Raw genomic sequence first — 13,497 nt, forward strand, 5'->3', positions numbered from 1 at the left:
AGTTAGCGACACCAGCAACCATAGTCAATTGTCTTCCGGGGGCCAGAGCAGGCGACATTGAAGGAAATTTGAAACTGCTGGCTAAGGCTAATTGTAAATTTGGTAAGATTGTAATTCACGTCGGCAGTAATGACACCCGGTTACGCCAATCGGAGGTCACTAAAATCAACATTGAATCGGTGTGTAACTTTGCAAAAACAATGTCGGACTCTGTAGTTTTCTCTGGGCCCCTCCCCAATCGGACCGGGAGTGACATGTTTAGCCGCATGTTCTCCTTGAATTGCTGGCTGTCTGAGTGGTGTCCAAAAAATGAGGTGGGCTTCATAGATAATTGGCAAAGCTTCTGGGGAAAACCTGGTCTTGTTAGGAGAGACGGCATCCATCCCACTTTGGATGGAGCAGCTCTCATTTCTAGAAATATGGCCAATTTTCTTAAATCCTCCAAACCGTGACTATCCAGGGTTGGGACCAGGAAGCAGAGTTGTAGTCTTACACACCTCTCTGCAGCTTCTCTCCCCCTGCCATCCCCTCATTACCCCATCCCCGTAGAGACGATGTCTGCTCCCAGACCACCAATAACCAGCAAAAATCTATTTAAGCATAAAAATTCAAAAAGAAAAAATAATATGGCACCTTCAACTGCACCACAGACTAAAACAGTTAAATGTGGTCTATTAAACATTAGGTCTCTCTCTTCTAAGTCCCTGTTGGTAAATGATATAATAATTGATCAACATATTGATTTATTCTGCCTTACAGAAACCTGGTTACAGCAGGATGAATATGTTAGTTTAAATGAGTCAACACCCCCCAGTCACACTAACTGTCAGAATGCTCGTAGCACGGGCCGAGGCGGAGGATTAGCAGCAATCTTCCATTCCAGCTTATTAATTAATCAAAAACCCAGACAGAGCTTTAATTCATTTGAAAGCTTGACTCTTAGTCTTGTCCATCGAAATTGGAAGTCCCAAAAACCAGTTTTATTTGTTATTATCTATCGTCCACCTGGTCGTTACTGTGAGTTTCTCTGTGAATTTTCAGACCTTTTGTCTGACTTAGTGCTTAGCTCAGATAAGATAATTATAGTGGGCGATTTTAACATCCACACAGATGCTGAGAATGACAGCCTCAACACTGTATTTAATCTATTATTAGACTCTATTGGCTTTGCTCAAAAAGTAAATTTTAATCATATCTTAGATCTTGTTCTGACTTATGGTATGGAAATAGAAGACTTAACAGTATTCCCTGAAAACTCCCTTCTGTCTGATCATTTCTTAATAACATTTACATTTACTCTGATGGACTACCCAGCAGTGGGGAATAAGTTTCATTACACTAGAAGTCTTTCAGAAAGCGCTGTAACTAGGTTTAAGGATATGATTCCTTCTTATGTTCTCTAATGCCATATACCAACACAGTGCAGAGTAGCTACCTAAACTCTGTAAGTGAGATAGAGTATCTCATCAGTAGTTTTACATCCTCATTGAAGACAACTTTGGATGCTGTAGCTCCTCTGAAAAAGAGAGCTTTAAAGCAGAAGTGCCTGACTCCGTGGTATAACTCACAAACTCGTAGCTTAAAGCAGATAACCCGTAAGTTGGAGAGGAAATGGCGTCTCACTAATTTAGAAGATCTTCACTTAGCCTGGAAAAGGAGTCTATTGCTCTATAAAAAAGCCCTCCGTAAAGCTAGGACATCTTTCTACTCATCACTAATTGAAGAAAATAAGAACAACCCCAGGTTTCTTTTCAGCACTGTAGCCAGGCTGACAAAGAGTCAGAGCTCTGTTGAGCTGAGTATTCCATTAACTTTAACTAGTAATGACTTCATGACTTTCTTTGCTAACAAAATTTTAACTATTAGAGAAAAAATTACTCATAACCATCCCAAAGACGTATCGTCATCTTTGGCTGCTTTCAGTGATGCCGGTATTTGGTTAGACTCTTTCTCTCCGATTGTTCTGTCTGAGTTATTTTCATTAGTTGCTTCATCCAAACCATCAACATGTCTATTAGACCCCATTCCTACCAGGCTGCTCAAGGAAGCCCTACCATTATTTAATGCTTCGATCTTAAGTATGATCAATCTATCATTGTTAGTTGGCTATGTACCACAGGCTTTTAAGGTGGCAGTAATTAAACTATTACTTAAAAAGCCATCACTTGACCCAGCTATCTTAGCTAATTATAGGCCAATCTCCAACCTTCCTTTTCTCTCAAAAATTCTTGAAAGGGTAGTTGTAAAACAGCTAACTGATCATCTGCAGAGGAATGGTCTATTTGAAGAGTTTCAGTCAGGTTTTAGAATTCATCATAGTACAGAAACAGCATTAGTGAAGGTTACAAATTATCTTCTTATGGCCTCGGACAGTGGACTCATCTCTGTGCTTGTTCTGTTAGACCTCAGTGCTGCTTTTGATACTGTTGACCATAAAATTTTATTACAGAGATTAGAGCATGCCATAGGTATTAAAGGCACTGCGCTGCGGTGGTTTGAATCATATTTGTCTAATAGATTACAATTTGTTCATGTAAATGGGGAATCTTCTTCACAGACTAAAGTTAATTATGGAGTTCCACAAGGTTCTGTGCTAGGACCAATTTTATTCACTTTATACATGCTTCCCTTAGGTAGTATTATTAGACGGTATTGCTTAAATTTTCATTGTTACGCAGATGATACCCAGCTTTATCTATCCATGAAGCCAGAGGACACACACCAATTAGCTAAACTGCAGGATTGTCTTACAGACATAAAGACATGGATGACCTCTAATTTCCTGCTTTTAAACTCAGATAAAACTGAAGTTATTGTACTTGGCCCCACAAATCTTAGAAACATGGTGTCTAACCAGATCCTTACTCTGGATGGCATTACCCTGACCTCTAGTAATACTGTGAGAAATCTTGGAGTCATTTTTGATCAGGATATGTCATTCAAAGCGCATATTAAACAAATATGTAGGACTGCTTTTTTGCATTTCCGCAATATCTCTAAAATCAGAAAGGTCTTGTCTCAGAGTGATGCTGAAAAACTAATTCATGCATTTATTTCCTCTAGGCTGGACTATTGTAATTCATTATTATCAGGTTGTCCTAAAAGTTCCCTAAAAAGGCTTCAGTTAATTCAAAATGCTGCAGCTAGAGTACTAACGGGGACTAGAAGTAGAGAGCATATCTCACCCATATTGGCCTCTCTTCATTGGCTTCCTGTTAATTCTAGAATAGAATTTAAAATTCTTCTTCTTACTTATAAGGTTTTGAATAATCAGGTCCCATCTTATCTTAGGGACCTCGTAGTACCATATCACCCCAATAGAGCGCTTCGCTCTCAGACTGCAGGCTTACTTGTAGTTCCTAGGGTTTGTAAGAGTAGAATGGGAGGCAGAGCCGTCAGCTTTCAGGCTCCTCTCCTGTGGAACCAGCTCCCAATTCAGATCAGGGAGACAGACACCCTCTCTACTTTTAAGATTAGGCTTAAAACTTTCCTTTTTGCTAAAGCTTATAGTTAGGGCTGGATCAGGTGACCCTGAACCATCCCTTTAGTTATGCTGCTATAGACGTAGACTGCTGGGGGGTTCCCATGATGCACTGTTTCTTTCTCTTTTTGCTCTGTATGCACCACTCTGCATTTAATCATTAGTGATCGATCTCTGCTCCCCTCCACAGCATGTCTTTTTCCTGGTTCTCTCCCTCAGCCCCAACCAGTCCCAGCACAAGACTGCCCCTCCCTGAGCCTGGTTCTGCTGGAGGTTTCTTCCTGTTAAAAGGGAGTTTTTCCTTCCCACTGTAGCCAAGTGCTTGCTCACAGGGGGTCGTTTTGACCGTTGGGGTTTTACATAATTATTGTATGGCCTTGCCTTACAATATAAAGCGCCTTGGGGAAACTGTTTGTTGTGATTTGGCGCTATATAAAAAAAAATTGATTGATATATATATATGCACACACATAGATCTGTAGAGGTCTGTAATTTTCAACATAGGTACACTTCAACTGTGCGAGACAACATTCAACAACTTCAATAAATTTTCTGTGAGGTCTGGAGACTGGCCTGGCCACTCCAGGACCCATTCCTTTGTAGCCTGAGCGGTGTGTTTTGGATCATTGTCATGCTGGAAGACCCAGCCACATTGCATCTTCAATGCTCTCACTGATGGAAGGAGGTTTTGACTTAAAATCTCACGATACATGGCCATGTTCATTCTTTCCTTAACACAGATCAGTCATTCTATCCCCTTTTCAGAAAAACAGCCCCAAAGCATGATGTTTCCACCCCGTGCTTCAGGTGATTGCCTGGGACATTCTAGCAGCTTTATTTTCATTCCCTGAACCCAATTGAGAGGTTCCTTGACTGCATGTTTGGGAATATTGTCTTACTGAAATGTCTACCCTCATTTCAGCTTCATCGTCCTGGTGGATGGCAGCAGATTTTTATCAAGAATGTCTCAGAACATTTTTCCATTCATCCTTCCTTCAATTAAATGAAGTTTGCCAGTGCTGTTTGCTGAAAAACAGACCAACACCATGATGTTGGTATGGTGTTTCTGGAGCCATTTCACCTCAAACTATGGTGTATACAGTGGGGCCAAAAAGTATTTAGTCAGTCCCTGATTGTGCAAGTTCTCCTACTTAGAAAGATGAGAGAGGTCTGTAATTTTCAACATAGGTACACTTCAACTGTGAGAGACAACATGAGAAAAAAAAATCCAGGAAATCACATTGTAGGATTTGTAAATAACTTATTTGTAAATTATGGTGGAAAATAAGTATTTGGTCAATAATAAAAGTTCAACTCAATACTTTGTAACATAATCTTTGTTGGCAATGACAGAGGTCAAATGTTTCCTGTAAGTCTTCACCAGGTTTGCACACACTGTGCTGGTATTTTGGCCCATTGCTCCATGCAGATCTCCTCTAGAGCGGTGATGTTTGGGGGCTGTCGCTGGGCAACATGGACTTTCAACTCCTTCAACAAATTTTCTATGGGGTTGAGGTCTGGAGACTGGCTTGGCCACTCCAGGACCTTGAAATGCTTTTATGGAGCCACTCCTTTGTTGCCTGAGTGTTGTGTTTGGGATCATTGTCATGCTGGAAGACCCAGCCACGTTGCATCTTCAATGCTCTCACTGATGGAACGAGGTTTTGGCTTAAAATCTCATGATACATGGCCATGTTCATTCTTCCCTTATACCGATCAGTCGTCCTGTCCCCTTTGCAGAAGAACAGCCTCAAAGCATGATGTTTCCACCCCATGCTTCACAGTAGGTATGGTGTTCTTGGAATGCAACTCAGCATTCTTCTTCCTCCAAACACGACGAGTTGAGTTTTTACCAAAATGTTCTATTTTGGTTTCATCTGACCACATGATATTCTCCCAATCCTCTTCTGGATCATTCGTATGCTCTCTGGCAAACTTCAGACGGGCCTGGACACATACTGGCTTAAGCAGGGGGACACGCCTGGCACTGCAGGATTTGAGTCCTTCTCTGCGTAGTGTGTAGCCTTTGTTACTTTGGTCCCAACTCTCTGCAGGTCATTCATCAGGTCCCTCTATGCAGTTCTGGGATTATGCTCACCGTTCTCATGATCATTTTAACCCCATGGGATTGTTATGTGCTAGGGTGTTTGGCTGGCTTGGTTTTTGTTTTCTGTTTCTCCCACCAGGTGGTATGCATTCAGGACTGAGTGGCTGAGTATTAGGACCTCACCCTGAACACCTGAGGCTTGTTTTCACGTGCAGGTCATCAGGGCTCACAGCTGTGGTGTATTCTGTCTTGATCAGAGATTGCTGCACTTAAACTTTGAATGCACAGTGTGTGATTGCCAGAGACTCGACCTTGTGAGCAGACGTGTGAGATCGGCGTCGGGAGAACAATCTCACCATTACGGACGCAGAGACCGCTCCAGGTTTGACGCCACAGTCTGTGAAGGAGGATTGGGTGAGGTCTCACGCTCTTCAGCACACTTCCTGAGGTAATTTGGTTTTGGTGACTTTTATGAAGTAATGACAGTGGATTTGGTGTCCCTCACACCTTGTGTTATTGAGCTGTCACGTTATGCTAATTGTCTAATCAGCTTCTGCTGCAGTGGAGATTTGAACTGAGTTGTTCCGTGCCTGCAGGGTGAGAAGCTGATATATATTTAAGCCAGGAAGTGTTTGCTGATTGTGTGCACCTTTGAGCTGTGTCTCTCTGGGTGGAGAGTGTTGGACTCACCTCATGTTTTCTTTCTTCACAGACTAGGTTTGTCGCGGCGACCTGGGTGTGTCGGCGGGGTCCCTGGGTCCGAACTGCTGTGGCTCCGGACCGTTTGCGCTGCTGAGAGCACGCCGTGTTTTCACCTCACCAGACTGCAGACATTTTTGGTTGTTTATCATTAAACTCACTATGATTATTAAATTCTGTTATCGTTTGAACCGTGCTTTGCTTATTTTATGCTGGGTCCTGTCAAACGCTGGGTCGGTGCTCCGACCGCATCCGACACATAACAGGGATGACATCTTGCATGGAGCCCCAGATCGAGGGAGATTATCAATGGTCTTGTATGTCTTCCATTTTCTTACAATTGCTCCCACAGTTGATTTATTTACACCAACTTGCTTGACTATTGTAGATTCACTCTTCCTAGCCTGGTGCAGGTCTACAATGTTCTTCCTGGTGTCCTTTGACAGCTTTTTGGTCTTGGCCATGGTTGAGTTTGGAGTCTGACTGTTTGAGCCTGTGGATAGGTGTCTTATACAGATAACAAGTTCCAACAGATGTTATTAGTACAGGTAACAATTGGAGGACAGAAGAGTTTCTTAAAGAAGAAGTTACAGGTCAGGTCTCTTGTTTTTGGGTGACCAAATATTTATTTTCCACCATAATTTACAAATAAATTATTTAAAAATCCTAGTGTGATTTTCTGGAATTTTTTTTTCTCATTTTGTCTCTCATAATTGAAGTGTACCTATGTTGAAAATTACAGACCTCTCTCATCTTCTTAAGAAGGATAACTTGCACAATCAGGGGCTGACTAAAAATACTTTTTGTCCCCACTGTGTGTGTGTGTGAATATATATATATATATATATATATATAAGCGTGTTACCACAGGCTCTAGATTGGGTAATGTTTATAAAATAGGCAGCTGACATTTTTCAAGAGTGGTAATAAATCAAGCATAGCTTGTACAATGAGTTGGAATGGCGTTTTTGAACTTACAAAAATAAAATCACACACGTATACACACACACTCACACTTAAGATGATTTGCCACCCCTGCTGGCACGTGAGTGCAGAATGTAGTTTGCAAAGTAACTGTTCAGTGTTGTTAGCTAATATTCATAGATTCTCCAAAAATATTAGTCCTGTCAACATTTTGTTTTGTCAGCATTCATCCGTGACCCAAAATACATAAGCATACCAAATGGCAAATGTCAGCTCTCCCCAGTTTCTCTGTGGTTGAAGATCAGCTAAATCACACACAATGGAATGGACAGAGGTGTATATATATATATATACACACACACACACACACACACACATACACACACAGCTTTTTGTCTTATCTGCATTCTGCCGCAAGCAGGTGCTTCTGTTTTTGACAGGCAGAAACAGATGGTGGCAGAAGACATCAAATGCAATACACATTTCACTCATGGTACCGACAACATGCAACTTTACTCACTCATCAAATCAAATCAAATCAATTTTATTTATATAGCGCCAAATCACAACGGTGAAAACGACCCTCTTTGAGCAAGCACTTGGCTACAGTGGGAAGGAAAACTCCCTTTTAACAGAAAGAAACCTCCAGCAGAACCAGGCTCAGGGAGGGGCAGTCTTCTGCTGGGACTGGTTGGGGCTGAGGGAGAGAACCAGGAAAAAGACATGCTGTGGAGGGGAGCAGAGATCGATCACTAATGATTAAATGCAGAGTGGTGCATACAGAGCAAAAAGAGGTGAATAAAAAGAAACACTCAGTGCATCATGGGAACCCCCCAGCAGTCTACATCTATAGCAGCATAACTAAGGGATGGTTCAGGGTCACCTGATCCAGCCCGAGCTATAAGCTTTTTCAAAAAGGAAAGTTTTAAGCTTAATCTTAAAAGTAGAGAGGGTGTCTGTCTCCCTAATCCAAACTGGGAGCTGGTTCCACAGGAGAGGAGCCTGAAAGCTGAAGGCTCTGCCCCCTTCTACTCTTACAAACCCTAGGAACTACAAGTAAACCTGCAGTCTGAGAGCGAAGCGCTCTATTGGAGTGATATAGTACTATGAGGTCCCTAACATAAGATGGGACCTGATTATTCAAAACCTTATAACTAAGAAGAAGAATTTTAAATTATATTCTAGAATTAACAGGAAGCCAATGAAGACAAGCCAACATGGGTGAGATATGCTCTCTCCTTCTAGTCCCTGTCAGTACTCTAGCTGCAGCATTTTGAATTAACTGAAGGCTTTTCAGGGAACTTTTAGGACAACCTGATAATAATGAATTACAATAGTCCAGCCTAGAAGAAATAAATGCATGAATTAGCTTTTCAGCATCACTCTGAGACAAGACCTTTCTAATTTAGAGAGATTGCGCAAATGCAAAAAAGCAGTCCTACATATTTGCTTAATATGCGCATTGAAGGACATATCCTGATCAAAAATGACTCCAAGATTTCTCACAGTATTACTGGAGGTCAGGGTAATGCCATCCAGAGTAAGGATCTGGTTAGAGACCATGTTTCTAAGATTTGTGGGGCCAAGTACAATAACTTCAGTTTTATCTGAATTCAAAAGCAAGAAATTAGAGGTCATCCATGTCTTTATGTCATGGTAATGGCAACATGAGACAACTAAACAGACTAAACCAACTGAACTACAAAACAAAATAAATCAATAACACTAACAATACTCTTAAACTAACATGGACCACAACAACATGTAAAACCCCAAACCCCTGAACTCCCATGGTGTATTGCAGCACCATGTCCATTATTTAAGGGTTAGCTAAAATTGCTAATTTCTCCAAAAATATTTGTCCTTTCAACTTTCTGTTTTCCCAGAATTCATCCTTAACCAAAAATATACAAGCATACCAAATGTCTGTGGTTTCTGCATGATCCAAGCCATAAACATGCACACATACACACAAAGGCCACAAGGCTATTATAATATATGCTGGCATGTTGCCTGTGGGGATCCACTGGCTCTAGATTGAGTTGTGTTTATAAAATAGAATGCTGACATTTTTCAAGCCTGCTAATAAATTCTGCAAGGTTTCTATAATGAGTTGGAATGGCGTGTGAGTCCAGAATGTTTTTATAACCGTAGACCTTAGATCTCAACAGTTTTTTAAAAGAACTCAACCCTTTTATTTCCTGTTAATTACATAATATTTTAATGTTAATTTACTGTCTTAGTGTATTTATAAATTGTTTATGTTCTTGTTATCACATACATACTAATTGTTATTATCATGATCAATATTATTATTATTATTATTGAAAAAGAGTATGTTGCGCTATAAAAAAGCCCTCCGTAAAGCTAGGACATCTTACTATTCATCACTAATTGAAGAAAATAAGAACAACCCCAGCTTTCTTTTCATCACTGTAGCCAGGCTGACAAAGAGTCAGAGCTCTATTGAGCCAAGTATTCCTTTAACTTTAACTAGTAATGACTTCATGACTTTCTTTGCAAATAAAAGTTTAACTATTAGAGAAAAATTATTCATAACCATCCCAAAGACATATCTTTATGTTCGGCTGCTTTCAGTAATGCTGATATTTGGTTAGACTCTTCCTCTCTGATTGTTCTGTCTGAGTTACTTTGATTAGTCACTTCCTCCAAACCATCAACATGTCTATTATACCCCATTCCTACCAGGCTGCTCAAGGAAGCCCTACCGTTAATTAATGATTCGATCTTAAATATGATCAATCTATCTTTATTAGTTGGCTATGTACCACAGGCTTTTAAGGTGGCAGTAATTAAACCATTACTTAAAAAGCCATCACTTGACCCAGCTATCTTAGCTAATTATAGGCCAATCTCCAACCTTCTTTTTCTCTCAAAAATTCTTGAAAGGGTAGTTGTAAAACAGCTAACTGATCATATGCAGAGGAATGGTCTAATTGAAGAGTTTCAGTCAGGTTTCAGAATTCATCATAGTACAGTAACACCATTAGTGAAGGTTACAAATGATCTTCTTATGGCCTCAGACAGTGGACTCATCTCTGTGCTCATCCTGTTAGACCTCAGTGCAGCTTTTGATACTGTTTACCATAAAATTTTATTATAGAGATTAGAGCATGCCATAGGTATTAAAGGCACTGCGCTGCAGTGGTTTGAGTCATATTTATCTAATAGATTATAATTTGTTCATGTAAATGGGGTGTCTTCTTCATAGACTAAGGTTAATTATGGAGTTCCACAAGGTTCTGTGCTAGGACCGATTTTATTCACTTTATACATGCTTCCCTTAGGCAGTATTATTAGAAAGCACTGCTTAAATTTTCATTGTTACGCAGATGATACCCAGCTTTATCTATCCATGAAGCCAGAGGACACACACCAATTAGTTAAACTGCAGGAATGTCTTTCAGACATAAAGACATGGATGACCTCTAATTTCCTGCTTTTAAATTCAGATAAAACTGAAGTTATTGTACTTGGCCCCACAAATCTTAGAAACATGGTGTCTAACCAGATCCTTACTCTGGATGGCATTACCCTGACCTCCAGTAATACTGTGAGAAATCTTGGAGTCATTTTTGATCAGGATATGTCTTTCAATACGCATATTAAATCAAATCAAATCAATTTTATTTATATAGCACCAAATCACAACAAACAGTTGCCCCAAGGTGCTTTATATTGTAAGGCAAAAGCCATAAAATAATTACAGAAAAACCCCAACAGTCAAAACGACCCCCTGTGAACAAGCACTTGGCGACAGTGGGAAGGAAAAACTCCCTTTTAACAGGAAGAAACCTCCAGCAGAACAAGGCTCAGGGAGGGGTAGTCTTCAGCAGTCCTACATATTAAGCAAATATGAAGGACTGCTTTTTTGCATTTGCGGAATATCTCTAAAATTAGAAAGGTCTTGTCTCAGAGTGATGCTGAAAAGCTACATGCATTCATGCATTTATTTCTTCTAGGCTGGACTATTGTAATTCATTATTATCAGGTTGTCCTAAAAGTTCCCTGCAAAGCCTTCAGTTAATTCAAAATGCTGCAGCTAGAGTACTGACGGGGACTAGAAGGAGAGAGCATATCTCACCCATATTGGCCTCTCTTCATTGGCTTCCTGTTAATTCCAGAATAGAATTTAAAATTCTTCTTCTTACTTATAAGGTTTTGAATAATCAGGTCCCATCTTATCTTAGGGACCTCATAGTACCATATCACCCCAATAGAGCGCTTCGCTCTCAGACTGCAGGGTTACTTGTATTTCCTAGGGTTTGTAAGAGTAGAATGGAAGGCAGAGCCTTCAGCTTTCAGGCTCATCTCCTGTGGAACCAGCTCCCAATTCAGATTAGGGAGACAGACACCCTCTCTACTTTTAAGATTAGGCTTAAAACTTTCCTTTTTGCTAAAGCTTATAGTTAGGGTTGGATCAGGTGACCCTGAACCATCCCTTGGTTATGCTGCTATAGACTTAGACTGCTGGGGTTTCCCATGATGCACTGAGTGTTTCTTTTTATTCACCTCTTTTTGCTCTGTATGCACCACTCTGCATTTAATCATTGGTGATTGATCTCTGCTCCCCTCCACAGCATGTCTTTTTCCTGATTCTCTCCCCTCAGCCCCAACCAGTCCCAGCAGAAGACTGCCCCTCCCTGAGCCTGGTTCTGCTGGAGGTTTCTTCCTGTTAAAAGGGAGTTTTCCCTTCCCGCTGTCACCAAGTGCTTGCTCATAGGGGGTCGTTTTGACCGTTGGGGTTTTTCTGTAATTATTGTATGGCTTTTGCCTTACAATATAAAGCGCCTTGGGGCCACTGTTTGTTGTGATTTGGCGCTATATAAATAAAATTGATTTGATTTGATTTGATTTATTACTATTATTTTATTTTTACTTCTATTTTGTCATTTGATTTTTAAATGGACCACAATGGAAATAAGTCTTTTCATTTTCTTGTGTCATCCATGTATTTTTAACGTATTTGCAGTTATATTATGTACTTATATGAACTTCAATTCAATTTTTCAATTTATTTTCATTCATATAGTGCCAAATGACAACAAAGTTGCCTCAAGGCACTTCACACAGGTAAGGTGTAACCTTAATCAATCAATCAATCAATCAATTTTTTTATATAGCGCCAAATCACAACAAACAGTTGCCCCAAGGCGCTTAATAACCCCCAGAGTAGCAGCGGTAAGGAAACATCAGGCAGACCAGACTCAAATGAGTGACCCTCTGCTTGGGTCACGCTACAGACATAAATTACAGAACAATTCACAAAACGAATATACAGGAAATGCTGTTGGTGCACAGGACAGGAGAGTCTCCAGCACAAATACCACACCCATCTCTGGATGGAGCAGCACCTTAAACAGAGAGGAAAAAAAACAGAATCAGGCATCAGAAAGACTATAAATACAGTATACTTTGTCAGCATTAAACAACAAGAAAAACAGGAAATACTACAGTGATCGCCGGCCACTAGCCCTAAGGTTCTCTAAAAGAATTAAGGTAATTAAGGTAAGGTAATAACAGAATTTATGTAACGTTGAGGCAGCGGCACACTCCATTTCCTAATAAAATGAATTAAAATATTAAAAAGTGTATAACTATACTATGCCAGTATGCTAGTCATACAAAAGGGAAAATAAGGGCGTCTTAAGTCTGGACTTGAAAGTCTCCACATAATCTGACTGTTTCATTGATGCAGGGAGATCATTCCACAGAACAGGGGCATGATAACAGAAAGCTCTATGACCCGCAGACTTCTTATTCATCCTAGGGACACAAAGTAGTCCTGCACCCTGAGAACGCTAAGCCCGGGCCGGTACGTAGGGTTTACTTAGGTCAGCTAGGTATGGAGGTACCAGTCCGTGAACAATTTTATTGACTAGTAGCAGAACCTTAAAATCTGATCTCACTAGGACAGGAAGCCAGTGAAGAGATGCCAAAATGGGTGTAATGTGGTCGAACTTTCTGCTTCATGCCAAAAGTCTGGCTGCAGCATTTTGAACCAATTGGAGACCCCTAATGATGGACTGCAGTAAACCAGAAAATACAACATTGCAGTAGTCCAATCTAGAAGAGATAAACACATGAATCGGGGTTTCAGCATCAGCCATAGACAGGATGGGACAAATCTTCGCAAGTGGAAGAAAGCAGTCCTAGTAATATTTCTAATGTAGAGGTCAACTGACAATGTAGGATCAAAAATTATCCCAAGATTCCTCACTTTGTCAGTGTGATGTATGACACACGAGCCTAGGCTAAGCGTTAACTGGTCAAATTAATGCAAATGTCTCACTTACTAAATAAAATCATGCACGCATGCACACAC

This window comes from Thalassophryne amazonica, chromosome 14, assembly GCF_902500255.1.
Source record: "Thalassophryne amazonica chromosome 14, fThaAma1.1, whole genome shotgun sequence".
NCBI lineage: Eukaryota > Metazoa > Chordata > Actinopteri > Batrachoidiformes > Batrachoididae > Thalassophryne > Thalassophryne amazonica.